Here is a 21,744-nt window from a genome sequence, read left to right as displayed (position 1 = left end):
CTATTGAGAGACAAAAGAAATAGAGTTAGAAATGTACCTTCATAAAAGTACATCATTACTACTTTAAATGCTTAGGTAGTTTTTCCAAGAATTGTATTTTTAATAAAAAGCACTCACAATAAGATTAATTATGGAAGCCAGCTCAGAAGTGCCTGGGTTGTTCCCTTGGTTAGGCGTCTGTCTTTGGTTCAGGTCATGATTCCAGGGTTCTGGGATCGAGCCCCACATTGGGTTTCCTGCTTGGTGGGGAGTCTGTATCCCCCCCCCTCTACTCAGCAGGGAGCCTGCTTCCCTTCCTCTCTCTCTCTGCCTGTCTCTTGGCCTAATTGTGATCTCTGTCTGTCAAATAAATAAATAAAATCTAAAAAAAAAATAGAGTCTCTTATGGTTTGTCTCCCTCCCGATCATATCTTGATTCATTTATTCCTTCCCTACCCTCCAAACCCCCCACTTCAACTCTCAAATTCCTCATATTAGGGAGATCGTATGATAATTGTCTTCCTCTGATTGACTTATTTCACTCAGCATAATACCTTCTAGTTCCATCCATGTTATTGCAAATGGAAAGATCTCATTTCTTTTGATGGCTGCACAGTATTTCATTGTAAATCTATACCACATCTTCTTTATCCATTCATCTTTTGATGGACATCTAGGTTGTTTATATAGTTTGGCTATTGTGGACATTGCTGCTGTAAACATTCAGGTGCACATGCCCCTTCAGATCACTACATTTGTATCTCTAAGGTAAATACCCAGTAGTGTGATTGATGGATCCTAGGGTAGCTCTATTTTCAGTGTTTTGAGGAACCTCTATGCTGTTTTCCAGACTGGCTGCACCAGCTTGCATTCCCACCAACAGTGTAGGAGGGTTCCCCTTTCTTCGCATTCTTGCCAGCATTTGTTGTTTCCTAATGTGTTAATTTTAGCCATTCTGTCTGGTGTGAAGTGGTATCTCATTGTGGTTTTGATTTGTATTTCCCTGATGCCAATTGATGTGGAGCACTTTTTCATGTGTCTGTTGGCCATCTGGATGACTCCTTTATAGAAATGTCTGTTCATGTCCTCTACCCATTTCTTGATTGGATTATTTGTTCTTTGTATGTTGAGTTTGATAAGTTCTTTATAGATTTTAGATACTAGCCCTTTATCTGATATATCATTTGCAAATATCTTCTCTCATTCTGTCTATTGTTTTTTGGTTTTGTTGACTGTTTCCTTTGCTGTGCAAAAGCTTTTGATCTTGATGAAGTCCCAGTAGTTCATTTTTTCCCTTGCTTCCCTTGCCCTTGGCAACGTTTCTAGGAAGAAGTTGCTGTGGCTGAGGTCAAAGAGGTTGCTGCCTGTGTTCTCCTCAAGGATTTTGATGGATTCCTTTCTCACATTGAGGTCCTTCATCCATTTGGTGTCTATTTTTGTATGTGGTATAAGGAAATGGTCCAGTTTCGGTTTTTTGTTTGTTTGTTTTGCATATGGCTGTCCAATTTTCCCAACACCATTTGTTGAAGAGATTGTCTTTTTCAATTGGACATTTGTTCCTGCTTTGTTAAAGATTAGTTGACCATAGAGTTGAGGGTCCATTTCTGAGCTCTCTATCCTGTTCCATTGATCTATATGTCTATTTTTGTGCCAGTACCATACTGTCTTCATGGTGACAGCTTTGTAATAGAGCTTGAAGTCTGGAATGGAGATGCCTCCAGTTTGGCTTTCTTTTTCAACATTCTTCTGGCTATTTGAGGTGTTTTCTGGTTCCATATAAATTTTAGGATTATTTGTTCCATTTCTTTGAAAAAATTGGTGGTATTTTGATAGGCATTGCATTAAACATGTAGATTGCTTTAGGTAGCATAGACATTTTCACAGTATTTGCTCTTCCAATCCATGAGCATGGAACATTTTTCCATTTCTTTGTCTTTCTCAGTTTCTTTCATGAGTACTTTATAGTTTTCTGAGTACAGATTCTTTGCCTCTTTGGTTAGGTTTATTCCTAGGTATCTGATGGTTTTGGGTGCAGTTGTAAATGGGATCAAGTAATTAATTTATTTTTCTTCTGTCTTGTTGTTGGTGTATAGAAATGCAACTGATTCTGTGCATTGATGTTATATCCTGACACTTTACTGAATTCCTGTATGAGTTCTAGCAACTTTGGAGTAGAGTCTTTTGGATTTTCCACATGAAGTATCATATCATCTACAAAGAGTGATAGTTTAATTTCTTCTTGCTGATTTGGATGCCTTTAATTTCTTTTTGTTGTCTGATTACTGAGGCTAGGACTTCTAGTACTATGTTGAATAGCAGTGGTGATAATGGACATCCCTGTCATGTTCCTGACCTTAGCAGAAAAGCTCTCAGGTTTTCTCCATTAAGGATAATATTTGATGTGGGTTTTTCATAGATGGCTTTGATAATATTAAGGTATGTGCCCTCTATGCCTACACTTTGAAGAGTTTTGATCAAGAAAGGATGCTGTACTTTGTCAGATGCTTTTTCAGCATCTACTGAGAGTATCATACGGTTCTTGTTCTTTCTTTTATTGATGTATTGTCTCACGTTGATTGATTTGTGGATGTTGAATGAACCTTGAAGCCCTAGAATAAATCCCACTTGATCATGGTGAATAATCCTTTTAATGTACTGTTGGATCCTATTGGCTAGTATTCTGGTGAGAATTTTCACAGCTGCATTCATCAAGGATACTGGTCTGTAATTCTCTTTTTTGATGGAGTCTTTGTCTGGTTTGGGGATCAAGGTAATACTGGCCTCATACAATGAGTTTGAGTTTTCCTTCCATTTTTATTTTTTTGGAACAGTTTCAGGAGAATAGGTACTAATTTTTCTTTATATGTTTTGTAGAATTTCCCTGGGAAGCCGTCTGGCCCAGGGCTCTTGTTTGTTGGGAGATTTTTGGTGAGTGCTTCAATGTCCTTACTGGTTATGGGTCTGTTCAGGTTTTTATTTCTTCATGGTTCAGTTTGGTAGTTTACAACATCTCTAGGAATGCATCCATTTCTTCCAGATTGTCAAATTTGCTGGTGTATAGTTGCTCATAATATATTCTTATAATTGTTTGTATTTCTTTGATGTTGGTTGTGATCTCTCCTCTTAAATTCATGATTTTATTAATTTGGGTCCTTTTTCTTTTCTTTTTGATAAGTCTGGCCATGGGTTTATCAATCTTATTCATTCTTTCAAAGAATCAGCTCCAGTTTCTTTGATTTGTTCTTCTCATCTTTTGGTTGCTATTTCATTGACTTCTGCTCTGATCTTTATGATTTCTCTTCTCCTGCTGGGTTTAGGCTTTCTTTGTGGTTCTTTCTCCAGCTCCTATAGGTGTAGGGTTAGGTTGTGTACTTGATCTTGTTTCTTGAAAAAGGCTTGTATTGCTATATACTTTCCTCTCAGGACTGCCTTTGCTGTGTCCCACAAATTTTGAACAGTTGTGTTTTCATTATCATTTGTTTCCATGAATTTTTTCAATTATTCATTAATTTCCTGGTTGACTCATTCATTCTTTAGTAGGATGCTCTTTAGCCTCCATGTATTTGAGTTCTTTCCACCTTTCCTTTTGTGATTGAGTTCTAGCTTCAGAGCATTGTGGTCTGAAAATATGCAGGGAATGATCCGAATCTTTTGGTACCATTTGAGACTTGATTTGTGACCCAGGATGTGATTTATTCTGTAGAATGTTCCATATGCACTACAGAAGAATGTGTATTCTATTCATTTGGGATGGAATGTTCTGAATACATCTGTGATGTCCATCTGGTCCAGTGTGTCATTTAAGGCCTTTATTTCCTTGCTAATCTTTTGCATGGACAATCTGTCCATTTCAGTGAAAGAGGTGTTAAAGTCCCCTACCATTTTTGTATTATTATCGACGTGTTCCTTTGATTTTATTATTACTTGGTTTATACAGTTGGTTGCTCCCATGTTAGGGACATAGATATTTAAAGTTGTTAGATCTTCTTGTTGGACAGACCCTTTGAGTATGATATAGTGTCCTTCCCCATCTCTTACTAAAGTCTTTGGCCTAAAATCTAATTTATCTGATATAAGGATTGCCACCCCAGCTTTCTTCTGATGTCCATTAGCAAGGTAAATTGTTTTCCACCCCTCACTTTAAATATGGAGGTATCTTTGGGTCTAAAATGAGTTTCTTGCAGATTAATGGATTTTGGTTTTTTATCCATTGATACCCTGTGTGCCTGTGAGGTGACTATTACTGTATATTGTCTCTGTTCCTTTCTGGTCTAGTACATTTAGTCTCTCTCTTTGCTTAGAGGACCTCTTTCAATATTTTCTGTACAGTTGGTTTGGTGTTTACAAATTCTTTTAGTTTTGTTTGTTTGTTTGTTTGTTGTCCTGGAAGCTTTTTATCTCTCCTTCTATTTTCAATGATAGCCTAGCTGGATATAGTATTCTTGGTTGAATGTTTTTCTCATTTAGTGCTCTGAATATATCATGTCAGTTCTTTCTGCCCTGCCAGGTCTGTGTGGATAAGTCCACTGTCAATCTAATATTTTTACCATTGTATGTTACAGACTTCCTGTCCTGAGCTGCCCTCAGGATTTTCTCTTTGTCACTAAGACTTGTACATTTTACTATTAGATGATGGGTTGTGGACCTATTGTTATTGATTTTGAGAGGGGTTCTCTGTGCCTTCTGGATTTTAATGCTTATTCCCTTTGCCATATTAGGGAAATGCTCTACTATAATTCACTCCAATATACCCTCTGCCTCCTTTCTCTCTCTTTTTCTTCTGGGATCCCAATTATTCTAATGTTGTTTCATCTTATGGTATCACTTATCTCTCAAATTCTCTCCTCATGGTCCAGTAGTTGTCTCTCCTTTGCTCAGCTTCTTTATTCTCCATCATTTGGTCTTCTATATCACTAATTTCTCTTCTGCCTCATTTATCCTAGCAGTAAGAGCCTCCATTTTTTATTGCACCTCATTAACAGCTTTTTTGATTTCAACTTGGTTAGATTTTAGTTCTTTTATTTCTCTAGGAAGGGATTTTATTTCTCTGTATAGGGTTTCTCTAATTTCTTCCATGCCTTTTTCAAGCCTGGCTAGAACCTTGAGAATAATCATTCTGAACTCTAGATCTGACATATTACCAATGTCCATATTGATTAGGTCTCTAGCCTTCAGTACTGCCTCTTGTTCTTTTTTTTGTTGTTGTTGTTGTGAGTTTTTCTGCCTTGTCATTTTGTCCAGATAAGAATATATGAAGGAAAAAATGAAATACTAAAAGGGTGGTAAGGACCCCAGGAAAATGTGCTTTAACCACATCAGAAGAGACCCCCAAATCATGGGAGGAGAAAAGAAGTAAAAAAGAAGTTCAGAAAAAAAAAAAGAAAGAAAGAAAGAAAGAAAATAAAGAAAAAATATAAAAAAGAAAAAAATACATATATATTAGACTGGTGACTAGAACAGGGCCATCCCCTTAATTTTGCCTCTTTTTGTTGTTGTTGTTTCATTTTCGTTTTGGGGTGTTTTTTTTGTTTGTTTGTTTTTTTGTTTGTTTGTTTGTTTCTTTGTTTGTTTGTTTTTTGGTGGTGAGTTTTTCTGCCTTGTCATTTTATCCAGATAAGAATATATGAATGAGAGATTAAAATACTAAACGGGTGGCAAAGACCCCAGAAAAATGTATGCTAACCAAATCAGAAGAGACCCCAAATCAGGGGGAGAAGAAAGGTGTTAAAGAGAAATTTTTAAAAATTAAAAATACATATATATATTTGACTGGTGAATAGAACAGAGCCACCCACTTGATTTTGGGTGTATTTTGGTCTCTTAGAAGAAACTACCTCCCAAAATTTTAAAGAAAGAAAAAAAATACACACACACACACACACACAAATAAGGGTAAACACAATGAAGGGATAGAATATGACTGTAAAGATGAAATATTTTTTAAAAATTATAAAAAAGGAATTGATAATCTAAGTTGGTTGGGAAAATAAAGAAAAAGAAAGTAAGTGAAGAGAATTTGCTCAGGCTGGAGACTAGAACAAAGCCTTGTGCTAGATTTAGGGTATATTTTGATCTATTAGAAGAAATTGTATCCCCAAATATTTTAGAAGCAAAAACCCTATATGTATACAAAAAATAAAGTTAGACACAATGAAGGATGAAATATGACTATAATAATGAAAGTTTAAGAAGATTATTTTTAAGGAAAGTTTTTGTTAAGATAAATTTGTTAAAAAACATTAAAAGAGGAGAGAGGAAAAGTCTAAAAAATTAGAAGAAAAAATAAAATAAAATAAAACTAACTTTGCAAGACTAAAGAATCATGGGGAGAAAGCCATGAATTCTATGCTTTGCTTTCCCCTCCTCTGGAATTCCACTGTTCTCCTTATCAGTGAGCTTGGTCTTGGCTGGCTGTTCTTGCTGATCTCTGGGGGAGGGGCCTGTCATAGTGATTCTCAAATGTCTTTGCCCCAGGTGGAATTGTGCCGCCCTTGCCAGGGACTGGGCTAAGTCATCTGCTCTGGCTCACTCTCGGGAGTTTTTGTCCCTGAACGCTTTCTGTAGAGCTCTGGAGGACAGGAATGAAAATGGCCGCCTCCCAATCTCCAACACAGAGGAGCCGAGAGCTCAGGACCCCATTCCTCAGGGTGCCCTCGGAGAAAACCAGTCTCACTCCCATCTCCCTGGTCTCCAGCTGTGCTCCAGGCTCACCCACCCTGTGACCAAGTGTTCCTGTCTCTGGCACACAGCCCCATTTGGAGTCTGCAAACCCAGCAGATTCTTGCTTTGCTGCTCTTCTGGCAGATGAAAGTGGGTGTCCCCAGATCTGCCACTTGTGGGGTCCTTGCTCAAGGAGCAGTGGCCTGACAGTGCCGTGGATCACAGTTTAAGGTAACCCCAAGCTGAGAGCTCACTCCTCAGCTCTGTCTTTGTAGTCAGCTTCCCCACTCTGATACCTGGAGCTCTGCTATACTCAGGTACCCCTGATCCTTCTGTGACCCCGTGAGGACTCCACCTCTGCTTAGCATCTGGAGGGATGTCCCTCAGTGGAGTAGTCTTCTAAAAGTTCCCATTTTGTACTTTGTTGCTCCACCACTTGCCAGGAGCTGGCCCCTCCCCCATGGTCTGTCTTCCCGTGGCTTCAGATTCACTTCTCTACACGTTCTACCTTTCAGAAAGTGGTCGATTTTCTTCTGTTTCTAGAATTGCTGCTTGTTTGTAGGTGTTTGGAATGGTTTGATAACTATCTAGCTGAACTCCTGCGGACTGATGTCATCTCAGTCTGCGACTCCTCCACCATCTTGACTCTATCCCTAAAGATATACTTTTTAAAAATAGGGTGTCTGAAATTTAAAAGCTTCAATTATAAAGCATGAAGAGCAGATTTCCTGTAACAGCTAACAGGTATATATGTTATGGCAGGAACAAAATCCAGAAAAAACCTTCAACTTGGTTTATATCTCTTAAAAAGACTCATATTTAATGTTTCCCATTCACAATTCTATAGCAGGTTTATAGCTAACTTTAGAGTATGATGAAGTCTACTATTTAGTTGATAATTTATGTGAACTCTTGTGTAGGTCTAAGTGATGATTACCCCTTTTAGTAAGTACTCATATGCTAATGTGGCTAGTTATAGGCAACTGCTTATTTATACTGCAATAAAGGGTTATATACATTATATTAACTCAATTTCATCTTCAAAACAGTAATAGTCTTATTATCCTCACTTTGTAAATGAAGTGTGTACATTTAAAATTCAAATCAAGTCATTTATTTATCTGAGTATACAGTTAATAATGAAGGACAAAGTCAGAATTAAAACATCTGCTCAGGGCATGTGGGTGGCTAGTTAGTTAAGTGGTCAACTCTTGATTTTTGGCTCCATCATGATCTCAAGATCCTGATATCCAGGTCTCTATAGGGCTTCATGCTAGACAAAGAGTCTGCTTGAGAATTCTCTCTCTCCTTCTGTCCCTCCTCCTATTCGTGCTCTCTATATCTCTCTCTAAAGTAAATAAATCTTTAAAAATTTTTAAATAAAATTTATGTGTTCAACAATAAAAATGTGTTCTAAGTTATTTCATTTTCATCTTGATTGTCCTACCAGCCATACCCAACTGGTCTGCTTAAGAAAAATTTGTAAGATACTGATCCTGGATTTCTTGCTGATGGATTTTCTGGATGCCTTTTGGCTGCTTCATTTATTCTTGAGCCATCCACCCCTTTGTTGAGAATGTCTCTTGCTGCCACACCTCTTAGATAGTGTCACCTGCTCTCTGGGTAGGACTTCTCATGCTCCATAACTTTCAGGCTATTCACAGCCTCTTCTAACAGACAGGCTTAGTGTCTTTCTTGGATCTCCTTCACTTGCTCCATGTTACTGTTTCTAATGGGAGAAATTCTCATCATTATTCTCTCAATAAATGCAACAAAATAGGGAAAGTTTTTTTGTTTTGTTTTGTTTTTAGGTTTTACTATGTGTTTGTTGTTGACTCTTTATTTCTCTCTTTCTCTCTCTTTTTTGTCTCTGCCATTTTGTCTTTTCATTTTTAGAGATGTTATTAGTACTCATTTGAAACTAGCCAGGGCATGGTGGTTTGCAAAAATTGTGATATAAATATAGTAGTCACATTTCTTTGTAAGCAGAATATACATATTCTGCATGCTTCTATGCTATCCTTCCTATTTTGTGATGCCTTATAAGAAGACCAGTAATTACCTCATCAACACTCATGCAATAAAAACATATTAAATTAGGAAATGATAATAAGAAAAGCCAACCTGGATTAAACAATTCAAGTGCTTATAAAAGACATATATGTGTGTGCAAGTAAAACTAAGATGGCATACATTCATCACACAATAAATGTCAGAATAAGAATTTATGTATCATCATCCTTAAAGATTGTTATTACACTAAAATGGGTTTTATTAAGTACACAAAAACTACTTTGCATAGAGAAATAAGTAGTACCAGTAGTAGCACTTTGCAACCAGTAGTACCAAAATATGCCTACTAATTTTGAATACAATGTATTAAACTGGGTGATTTTTTATTTTTATGTAAGGAAAAATCCCCATGTGCCTTCTAGCTTGTACTGCTACTCCAACTCCTTTCTAGATTAGAGAAGCTTAATTTTGGTTAATAATATAAGTAGAATGTGTCATAACTTTACATTTATAAAAATATTATTTATTGGACATCACGATGTTCCATGCACTCTAGGTATAAAGTATTGAACAGACAAGACAAACAACTCTGCCTTCTTAGAATTTTATATAATAGGATAGTTGAAGACTGAGAAGACCTGTGTATTAGAACTGGTTCTTCTACTTAATGGTTGTGTGACCATGGGTAGAAAACCTGCATTGCTTCTGCAAACTCTGAAGTCATAAACTTGAACGCTTTGCCTCTGTTTCACTTACTTCTCTCTGTGACTTAAATTATTTTATCTCATTGACTACTGGCTTTATGCACATGGTACTAAAGATGGTCCTGTAGCATTTTACAGCTTTCATTATCTGCCACTATACAAGCCTGTCCTTGACACTCTGACACAAGCCCAAACATTTGTGGTGAGAAAATCACTGGCCCAGCTGAAGTCAGGTGCCATTCTCTGCACCAATAATATCAGCTGGGAGTAGAATATGTCTAGTATTCTAGTATTCTATGAGTAGAATATGACAGGAATATGTCATTTTTTATGTTAGCTAAGTGAATGGTGGGGAAGGAAGAGGTTTTAGGGGATTGAGATGCCTAGTAGACCACTTGAAGAGATGTTTACTGTAGAGAATAATGGAATTATATATAACACTTATCTGTCATGCTCTTCATTATGCAATAATGTAAGGAAGATATGATTTCAAATTAACATATGAAATGAAATGAGCTCATTTGAGCTTCTTTAGGTATTTCTTTGTATTCACTGCTGAAGAGATATGAGCATTTCATTCCTGTTAGCTTTCTGTATCACTGCTGGCCTTCTGCCCAGCTGCATTTTGGGGCCCGAGCCTTTGTGAGATCGTCGAAAATTCTTATGTTCTGAAAACCCAGAGGAAAGGAAACTTGACCCTACTCTTTCAGAAGGTTGACTTGAACAATAAATTAAAATTTTAAGAAAGGACTTTCCTCACATATAGCATTTGGCTTTGACCAGAATACATTTACCATGTCATTACACTGATAAAGGGAAAAAACAAACAAACCTGAGTATGTGTGATTCTTTGTAATGGAATCTCTCATAGCCTGTGCAAATTGTGAGGACAGAAACATATGTTTTCATGCATTGGTAATGACCACATTCTGGTATTTCTCACACTTAAATTTAGAAGCTACCTAGAAATAGAATAATGATATAGGAGATGACATCTATTTCTGTTTAGGTAAAGTGTTAATAATATAGATATATTTTAAAGGTGTGCACATTACAAAACAACCCTGGAAGATGTCTATGCCCTCACCTTCCAAAAGATGTGTTTATCTTCAAAGGAAAAATTAATTTAGTCTTTATAAAAAATATTTATTGTACCCCAGTAAATAATTTTCTTCCAATAGAAGAATTCTAATTGCCCTCCATTATTAGTTAGTATAAGTTGATCACAACCATTCAGTTCTACCATCAGAATAGTTCCTGTTTTTTTCTCATGTTTGTTGTGTTTACCTAAAAGTGCTTTATAAGTTATAAAGCAGACACTGGTCTTCAGCAAAGATCAGTCCCAGGTGGGGTGCCTGGGTGGCTCAGTGGGTTAAGCCTCTGCCTTCTGCTCAGGTCATGATCTCAGGGTTGTGGGATTGAGTCCCACATTGGGCTCTCTGCTCAGCGGGGAGCCTGCTTCCCCCTCTGTCTCTGCCTGCCTATCTGCCTACTTGTGATCTCTCTGTCAAGTAAATAAATACAATCTTAAAAAAAAAATCAGTCCCAGATCCTTATGGAAATTGCTATACTTCATAATCCTAGAAGTTGGTGTTGTAAAGAATTGACTTTTTGATATCCTATTTTCAATACTTTTGGATAAATATTCAGAAGTGAAATTGCTGGGGGGTGCCTAGATGGCTCAGTTGGTTAAGTGTCTGCCTTCCACTCAGTTTATGACCCCAGCGTCCTGGGATTAAGCCCCACAAGCCCCACATTGGGCTCCCTGCTCAGCGGGGATTCTGCTTCTCCCTCTCCCTCTACCCCTCCACCCTCCCCATTTGTGTTCTCTTTCTCTCTTCCAAATAAATAAAGTCTTAAATAAAAGTGAAATTGCTAGATCATATGATAGTATTATTTTAAATGTCCATTGACACTGAATGGATAAAAAAATGTATACATAAATTGATGGAATATTACTTAATTAAAAAAACCACCTCCTATTATATGTATAATATAAGACATAATGCTGAATGAATGAAGTAATTAGTCATGCAAGGATGAGTATTACATCATTCACTTATCCAAGATATCTAAAGAAGCCTAACTCATAGAAGCCAGAATGGTTGCCAGCGAGTAAGGCAAGGAAGAAATGAGGAATCACTGTCCAATGGATATAGTTTCAGTTATACAAGATGAATAAGTTCTAGAGATTGGAAAATAGTGTACTTATATTTTTAAATTAAATTAAATTTTGTGTGCGTGTGTGTGTTCCAAAATTCATTGCTTATGCTCTCCAGCCAGTGCTACATGCAATACGTGCCCTCCTTAATACCCAGGACAAGGCTCGCCCAACCCCCCACCCCTCCAAAACCCTGTTTGTTTCTCAGAGCCCACAGTCTCTCATGGTTTGTCTCTCCCTCTGATTTTCCCCAACTCACTTCTCCTTTCCATCTCCCCATGTCCTCTGTGTTATTCCATATGCTCCACAAGTAAGTGAAACCATATGATAATTAACTCTCTCTGCTTGACTTATTTCACTCAGCATACAAAAAAAACTTTTTGATACAAAAGTTGAGTATTCATCCTTTCTGATGGATGCATAATACTCCATTGTATATGTGGACCATATCTTCTTTATCCATTCATCTGTTGAAGGATATCTTGGTTCTTTCCACAGTTTGGCAACAGTGGTCATTGCTGCTATAAACATCGGGGTACAAATGGCCTTTCTTTTCACTACACCTGCTCCTTTGTGGTAAATACCCAGTAGTGCAATTCCAGGTTCATAGGGTAGTTCTATATTTAATTTCTTAAGGAATCTCCACACTGTTTTCCAAAGTGGCTGCACCAACTTGCTTTCCCACCAACAGTGTAAGAGGGTTACCCTTTCTCCACATCCTCTCCAACACTTGTTTATTGTCTTGTTGATTTTGGCCATTCTAACTGGTGTAAGGTGGTATCTTAGTGTGGTTTTGATTTCAATCTCTCTGATGGCTAATGATGATGAACATTTTTTCATGTGTCTGTTAGCCATTTATATGTCTTCTTTAGAGAAGTGTCTGTTCATGCCCTTGCCCATTTTTTGACATTGATTATCTGTTTTGCATGTATTGAGTTTAAAGAGTTCTTTATAGATCTTGGATATCAGCCCTTTATTGGTAGTGCCATTGGAAAATATCTTCTCCCATTCTGTGGGTTGTCTCTTTGTTTTGTTGACTGTTTCCTTTGCCTTGTAGAAGACTTTTATCTTGATGAAGTCCCAAAAGTTCATTTTTGCTTTTGTTTCCTTTACCTTTGGGGACATGTCTTAAAAGAATTTGCTGTGGCCGATGTTGAAGAGGTTACTGCCTATGTTCTCCTCTAGGATTTTGATGGGTTCCTGCCTCACATTGAGGTCTTTTATCCATTTTTAGTTTATTTTTGTGTAGGATATGAGGAATGGTTGAGTTTCTTTCTTCTACACAAAGCTGTCCAATTTTCCCAGCACCATTTATTGAAGAGACTTTCTTTTGTCCACTGTATATTTTTTCCTGTTTTGTCAAAGATTATTTGAGCATAGGTTGAGGGTCCATCTCTGGCCTCTCCACTGTGTTCCACTGGTCTATGTGTTTGTGTCTGTGCCTGTACCATGCTGGTGATCATAGCTTTTTGGTAAAGCTTGAAATCATGCAATGTGATGCCCCCCAGCTTTGTTTTTCTTTTTCAACATTTCCTTAGCAATATGTGGTCTCTTCTGGTTCCATACAAATGTTAGGATTGTTTGCACCAGCTCTTTGAAAAATACTGGTGGAATTTTGATCAGGTTGGCATTGAAAGTATAGATTGCTCTAGGCAGTATAGACATTTTTAAAAAAGATTTTATTTATTTATTTGACACACAGAGATCACAAGTAGGCAGAGAGAGAGGAGGAAGCAGTCTCCCTGCGGAGCAGAGAGCATGATGTGGGGCTTGATCCCAGGACCCTGAGACCATGACCTGAGCCAAAGGCAGAGGCTTAACTCACTGAGCCACCCAGGTGCCCCTAGGCAGTATAGACATTTTAATAATGTTTATTCTTCCCATCCATGAGCATGGAGCACTCTTCCATCTTTTTGTGTCTTTTCCAGTTTCTTTCATGAGTGCTCTATAGTTCCTTGAGTACAGATCCCTTACCTCTTTGGTTAGGTTTATTCCCAGGTATCTTATGATTCTTGGTGCTATAGTAAATGATTCTCTAATTTCACTATTTTTTATTGTTAGTGTATAAGAAAGCAGCTGATTTCTGTACATTGACTTTGTATCCTGCCACATTACTGAATTGCTGTATGAGTTCTAGTATTTTGGAGGTGGAGTCTTTTGGGTTTTCCATGTAAAGTTCATGTCATCTGTAAAGAGAGAGAGTTTGACTTCTTCTTTTCCAATTTGAATGCCTTTTATTTCTTTTTGTTGTCTGATCACTATTGTTACGACTTCTCGCAGTATGTTGAACAAGAATGGCGAGAGTGGACATCTTTGTCGTGTTTCTGATCTCAAAGGGAAGGCTGTCAGTACACAATAGTGTACTTATAATTAACAATAATGTCTGGACACTTAAAAATTTTTAGCATAGATTTCATATTATTTGTTTTATTTATCACAAAAAATCCAAAAGAAAAAAATAAAAATCATGGTTCAAAAAAGAGAGAGAGAGTGTACCTTGGTGCGGGGATCTGGTATTGGTTAGACAGCTTTCAGATAACACCAGGTACCTAGTTCAGAATCTCCTCAACTCATTTTAAATTAGAAGTAAGTATACTCTATGAAAGCATATTTTTCACCTAGGATCTAGAGGAACAAGAATTGTTTAGTCAAGATGGAGTATATTGAAGAAAATGTTATTTTGTTTGTTATCTTGAAATTGTTGTTATTTTTTTTTTAGGTGGCTTTTTTTCCCCATTTTATTTATGTTTTCAGCATAACAGTATTCATTGTTTTTGCACAACACCCAGTGCTCCATGCAAAACGTGCCCTCCCCATTACCCACCACCTGTTCCCCCAACCTCCCACCCCTGACCCTTCAAAACCCTCAGGTTGTTTTTCAGAGTCCATAGTCTCTTATGGTTCGCCTCCCCTTCCAATTTTTTTTTTAATAAACATATAATGTATTTTTATCCTCAGGGGTACAGGTCTGTGAATCGCCAGGTTTACACACTTCACAGCACTCACGATAGCACATACCCTCCCCAATGTCCATAGCCCCCTCCCCCTCTCCCAATCCCACCTCCTCACAGCAACCCAAAGTTTGTTTTGTGAGATTAAGAGTCATTTATGGTTTGTCTCCCTCCCAATCCCATCTTGTTTCATTTATTCTTCTCCTATCCCCCTAACCCCCCATGTTGCTTCTCCATGTCCTCATATCAGGGAGATCATATGACAGTTGTCTTTCTGCGATTGACTTATTTCACTAAGCATGATACGCTCTAGTTCCATCCATGTCGTCGCAAATGGCAAGATTTCATTTCTTTTGATGGCTGCATAGTATTCCATTGTGTATATGTACCACATCTTCTTGATCCATTCATCTGTTGATGGACATCTAGGTTCTTTCCATAGTTTGGCTATTGTAGACATTGCTGCTATAAACATTAGGGTACACGTGCCCCTTCGGATCACTATGTTTGTATCTTTAGGGTAAATATCCAGTAGTGCAATTGCTGGGTCATAGGGTAGTTCTATTTTCAACATTTTGAGGAACCTCCATGCTGTTTTCCAGAGTGGTTGCACCAGCTTGCATTCCCACCAACAGTGGAGGAGGGTTCCCCTTTCTCCACATCCTCTCCAGCATCTGTCATTTCCCGACTTGTTAATTTTAGCCATTCTGACTGGTGTGAGGTGATATCTCATTGTGGTTTTGATTTGTATTTCCCTGATGCCGAGTGACGTGGAGCACTTTTTCATGTGTCTGTGGGCCATCTGGATGTCTTCTTTGCAGAAATGTCTGTTCATGTCCTCTGCCCATTTCTTGATTGGATTGTTTGTTCTTTGGGTGTTGAGTTTGCTAAGTTCCTTATAGATTTTGGATACTAGTCCTTTATCTGATATGTCTTTTGCAAATATCTTCTCCCATTCTGTCAGTTGTCTTTTGGTTTTGCTAACTGTTTCCTTTGCTGTGCAAAGGCTTTTGATCTTGATGAAATCCCAATAGTTCATTTTTGCCCTTGCTTCCCTTGCCTTTGCCGTTGTTCCTAGGAAGATGTTGCTACGGCTGAGGTCGAAGAGGTTGCTGCCTGCATTCTCCTCAAGGATTTTGATGGATTCCTTTCTCACATTGAGGTCCTTCATCCATTTGGAGTCTATTTCGTGTGTGGTGTAAGGAAGTGGTCCAATTTCATTTTTCTGCATGTGGCTGTCCAATTTTCCCAGCACCATTTATTGAAGAGGCTGTCTTTTTTCCATTGGATATTCTTTCCTGCTTTGTCGAAGATTAGTTGACCATAGAGTTGAGGGTCGATTTCTGTGCTCTCTATTCTATTCCACTGATCTATGTGTCTGTTTTTGTGCCAGTACCATGCTGTCTTGATGATGACAGCTTTGTAATAGAGCTTGAAGTCCGGAATTGTGATGCCACCCACTTTCGCTTTCTTTTTCAATATTACTTTGGCTATTCGAGGTCTTTTCTGGTTCCATATAAATTTGAGGATGATTTGTTCCATTTCTTTGAAAAAAATGGATGGTATTTTGATAGGGATTGCATTAAATGTGTAGATTGCTTTAGGTAGCATAGACATTTTCACAATATTTATTCTTCCAATCCAGGAGCATGGAACATTTTTCCATTTCTTTGTGTCTTCCTCAATTTCTTTCATGAGTACTTTATAATTTTCTGTGTATAGATTCTTAGCCTCTTTGGTTAGGTTTATTCCTAGGTACCTTATAGTTTTGGGCACAATTGTAAATGGGATTGACTCCTTAATTTCTCTTTCTTCTGTCTTGTTGTTGGTGTAAAGAAATGCAACTGATTTCTGAGCATTGATTTTATATCCTGACACTTTACTGAATTCCTGGACAAGTTCTAGCAGTTTTGGAGTGGAGTCTTTTGGGTTTTCCACATATAGTATCATATCATCTGCAAAGAGTGATAGTTTGACTTCTTCTTTACCAATTTGGATGCTTTTAATTTCTTTTTGTTGTCTGATTGCTGAGGCTAGGACTTCTAGTACTGTGTTGAATAGCAGTGGTGTTAATGAACATCCCTGCCATGTTCCTCACCTTAGCAGAAAAGCTTTCAGTTTTTCTCCATTGAGAATGATATTTGCGGTGGGTTTTTCATAGATGGCTTTGATAATATTGAGGTATGTGCCCTCTATCCCTAAACTTTGAAGAGTTTTGATCAGGAAGGGATGCTGTACTTTGTCAAATGCTTTTTCAGCATCTATTGAGAGTATCATATGGTTCTTGTTCTTTCTTTTATTAATGCGTTCTATCACATTGATTGATTTGCAGATGTTGAACCAACCCTGCAGCCCTGGAATAAATCCCACTTGATCGTGGTGAATAATCCTTTCAATGTACTGTTGAATCCTATTGGCTAGTATTTTGGCGAGAATTTTTGCGTCTGTGTTCATCAAGGATATTGGTCTGTAGTTCTTTTTTTTGGTGGGATCCTTGTCTGGTTTTGGGATCAAGGTGATGCTGGCCTCATAAAATGAGTTTGGAAGTTTTCCTTCCATTTCTATTTTTTTGGAACAGTTTCAGGAGAATAGGAATTAGTTCTTCTTTAAATGTTTGGTAGAATTCCCCTGGGAAGCCGTCTGGCCCTGGGCTTTTGTTTGGAGATTTTTTGATGACTGTTTCAATCTCCTTACTGGTTATGGGCCTGTTCAGGTTTTCTATTTCTTCCTGGTTCAGTTGTGGTAGTTTATATGTCTCTAGGAATGCATCCATTTCTTCCAGATTGTCCAATTTGTTGGTGTAGAGCTGCTCGTAGTATGTTCTTATAATTGTCTGTATTTCTTTGGTGTTAGTTGTGATCTCTCCTCTTTCATTCATGATTTGATTGATTTGGGTCCTTTCTCTTTTCTTTTTGATGAGTCTGGCCAGGGGTTTATCAATCTTATTGATTCTTTCAAAGAACCAGCTCCTAGTTTCATTGATTTTTTCTATTGTTTTTTTGGTTTCTATTTCATTGATTTCTGCTCTGATCTTTAAGATTTCTCTTCTCCTGCTGGGTTTAGGGTTTCTTTCTTGTTCTTTCTCCAGCTCCTTTACGTGTAGGGTTAGGTTGTGTACTTGAGACCTTTCTTGTTTCTTGAGAAAGGCTTGTACCACTATATATTTTCCTCTCAGGACTGCCTTTGCTGTGTCCCACAGATTTTGAGCCGTTGTGTTTTCATTATCATTTGTTTCCATGAATTTTTTCAAATCTTCTTTAATTTCCTGGTTGACCCATTCATTCTTTAGAAGGATGCTGTTTAGTCTCCATGTATTTGGGTTCTTTCCAGCTTTCCTCTTGTGATTGAGTTCTAGCTTCAGAGCATTGTGGTCTGAAAATATGCAGGGAATGATCCTAATCTTTTGATACCAGTGGAGACCTGATTTATGACCCAATATGTGATCTATTCTGGAGAAGGTTCCATGTGCACTAGAGAAGAATGTGTATTCTGTTGCTTTGGGATGAAATGTTCTGAATATATCTGTGATGTCCATCTGGTCCAGTGTGTCATTTAAGGCCTTTATTTCCTTTTTGATCTTTTGCTTGGACGATCTGTCCATTTCAGTGAGGGGAGTGTTAACGTCCCCTACTATTATTGTATTATTATTGATGTGTTTCTTTGATTTTGTTATTAATTGGTTGATATAGTTGGCTGCTCCCATGTTAGGGGCATAGATATTTAAATTGTTACATCTTCTTGTTGGACAGAAACTTTGAGTATGATATAGTGTCCTTCCTCATCTCTTATTATAGTCTTTGGCTTAAAATCTAATTGATCTGATATAAGGATTGCCACCCCAGCTTTCTTCTGATGCCCATTAGCATGGTAAATTGTTTTCCACCCCCTCACTTTAAATCTGGAGGTGTCTTCGCATCTAAAATGAGTTTCTTGTAGGCAACATACGGATGGGTTTTGTTTTTTTTATCCATTCTGATACCCTGTGTCTTTTGATATGGGCATTTAGCCCATTAACATTCTGGGTAACTATTGAGAGATATGAATTTAGTGCCATTATTAGTCTGTAAGATGACTGTTACTGTATATTGTCTCTGTACCTTTCTGATCTACTACTTTTAGGCTCTCTCTTTGCTTAGAGGACCCCTTTCAATATTTCCTGTAGAGCTGGTTTGGTGTTTGCAAATTCTTTCAGTTTTTGTTTGTCCTGGAAGCTTTTTATCTCTCCTTCCATTTTCAATGATAGCCTAGCTGGATAGAGTATTCTTGGCTGCATGTTTTTCTCGTTTAGTGCTCTGAATATATCATGCCAGCTCTTCCTGGCCTGCCAGGTCTCTGTGGATAAGTCTGCTGCCAATCTAATATTTTTACCATTGTATGTTACAGACTTCTTTTCTCGAGCTGCTTTCAGGATTTTCTCTTTGTCACTAAGACTTGTAAATTTTACTATTAGGTGACGGGGTGTGGACCTATTCTTGTTGACTTTGAGGGGGGTTCTCTGCATCTCCTGGATTTTGATGCTTGTTCCCTTTGCCATATTAGGGAAATTCTCTCCAATCATTCTCTCCAATAGACCTTCTGCTCCCCTCTCTGTTTCTTCTTCTTCTGGAATCCCAATTATTCTAATGTTGTTTCATCTTATGGTGTCACTTATCTCTCGAATTCTCCCCTCAGGGTCCAGTAGCTGTTTGTCCCTCTTTTGCTTGGATTCTTTATTCTCTGTCATTTGGTCTTCTATATCACTAATTCTTTCTTCTGCCTCATTTATCCTAGCAGTGAGAGCCTCCATTTTTGATTGCACCTCATTAATAGCTTTTTTGATTTCAACTTGGTTAGATTTTAGTTCTTTAATTTCTCCAGAAAGGGCTTTAATATCTCCAGAGAGGGTTTCTCTAATATCTTCCATGCCTTTTTCGAGCCCGGCTAGAATGTTCAGAATCATCATTCTGAACTCTTGATCTGTCATATTACCAATGTCTGTGTTGATTAGGTCCCTAGCCTTCGGTACTGTCTCTTGTTCTTTTGTTTGTGGTGATTTTTTCCACCTTGTCATTTTGTCCAGATAAGAGGATATGAAGGAGCAAATAAACTACTAAAAGGGTGGCAAAGACCCCAGAAAAATGCGCTGTAACCAAATCAGAAGAGACCCCTAATTGTGGGGGGGAGAAAGGGGATAAAAACAGGTTCTGAAAAAAAAAAAGAAAAAATTTAAAAAATAAAACATATAAAGAAAAAATATAAAAAAGAAAGAAAAAAATATATATTTAGATAGTCAAAAAATGTTAAAAAAGAAAAGGGTAAAAGTTTTAAAAAATTTAGCAGAAGAAGAAAAAAGAAAAAAAAATTGAAAAAAGAAAAAAAAATTGAAGTAGCCGCAAGACTAAAGCATCATGGGGAGAAAGCCATGAGTTCCATGCTTTGCTTTCTCCTCCTCTGGAATTGCTCTGCTGTCTTAGGAATTGAACCTACTTTCCTTGATAGATGAACTTCATCCTAGCTGGATATTTTGTTGATCTTCTGGGGGAGGGGCCTGTTGTAGTGACTCTCCAGTGTCTTTGCCCGAGGCGGGATTGTACCGCCCTTACAGGCGGCGGGACTAAGTAATGGGCTCGGGTTCACTTTTGGGAGCTTCTGTTCCCTGAACGCTTTCCGTAGAGTTCCGGAGGACGGGAATGAAAATGGCAGCCTCCTAGTCTCCGGCCTGGAGGAGCCGAGAGCCTGGGGCCCCACTCCTCAGTGCGCCCCCAGAGGACAGCACCCAATCACTCCCGTATCCCCAGCCTCTAGCCACGCTCTGAGCTCACCCAGCCCGCGACCAGTTCAAGGTAACCCCGAGCTGAGAGTTCAGTCCTCGGCTCTGTCTCTGCCGCCGGCTTCTCCATTCTAATACCTGCAAGCTCTCCGACACTCTGACACCCCCGATCCTTCTGTGACCCTGCGGGACCTGGGGCCACGCTGACCCCGCATGGGCTTCACCCTGGTTTAGCCTCTGGAGCAATGTCCCTCAGTGGAACAGACTTTTAATAGTCCTGATTTTTTGCTCTGTTCCTCTGCCGCTTGCCGGGAGCCGGCCCCTCCCCCCGCGGTCTATCTTCCCGTCGTTTTAGATTCACTTCTCCGCCAGTCCTACCTTTCAGAAAGTGGTTGATTTTCTGTTTCTAGAGTTTCTGTTCTTCTCTTCGCTCTCCCATTGGATTTGTAGGTGTTCGCAATGTTTAGATAAGCTATGGAGCTGATCTCCTGCTACCTGCTGTAGTCTCAGGCTGCTACTTCTCTGCCATCTTGACTCCTCCTCGTACTGTTATTTTTAATGATCATTTTTCTGATAGGCTTATGAATAAGCCCTTTCTTTTTCCTCTTAAATTGCTTGATTTAAAAATTCTATTTTTGAAATATGAAACATTTTTAATGATTTTCAATTCTTGTTAATTACTCAAATTTCCTAAACAGATGCTTTTACTGAGGTACTCTGTTTTCATGGTAATGTAGTTTTTTCATAGGTACAATAAGAATATTCATAGCATTAGACTAATTGGTTGTGAGACCAAGGCAAACCTATTGTGCCATATTTAGAATACATTTTATTTCATATAATCAACTATTGCACACCATCATTAAAGAATGAGAGTTATATTTCATATGTGGAACCACTGCCTCCAAGTCCCTTCTTGGATTCCTGAGTACTAACTGAACTTGATTTGCAAGGAGAGATTACCTGCCTTAGTGACTGGCTAGAGGACCAGAATGACATATTCTAGAAGTAGAGAAGCATTGGGCCATGGGAAGATGAGAATTGGTGTGTGTGTGGGCGCAGATCCAATGGATAATTTCCTCCAGTGATACAATGTTTTCAGCTGCAATTCTATATGACTCCTCTGAAGGTGCCAAAAATTCAAACATTAAGTTATATTTGAATTAAACATTATAATTGAATTGAACAACTGAATAGAACATTCAGTTATATTGCAAAGTTATGATCAACTCAGTAATGTAATAATAAATCTACCTTTATTTATTATCAATGAATATTATAAACATATATTTAAAAATACAGAAAGATACACAGAAAGTTGATATCATAGTTTTAAACCCAAGGAATGAAGGGAGATTAAACATTTGAAGTGGAAATAGTTAAAATAAGACTTGATGTTTATTTGCATATCTACTATATCTTCCTCCTTTTTAAGGATACTGATTTATATAGCTATGGTGTATTTTAAAATAATTTTTGGCTTTAATCAAGCATTTCCTGAAATGGATATTTTAAAGACTCCTTCTT

The sequence above is a fragment of the Meles meles genome, chromosome 11 (assembly GCF_922984935.1).
Source record: "Meles meles chromosome 11, mMelMel3.1 paternal haplotype, whole genome shotgun sequence".
NCBI classification, from domain to species: domain Eukaryota; kingdom Metazoa; phylum Chordata; class Mammalia; order Carnivora; family Mustelidae; genus Meles; species Meles meles.
This window is presented reverse-complemented; position numbering follows the sequence as displayed.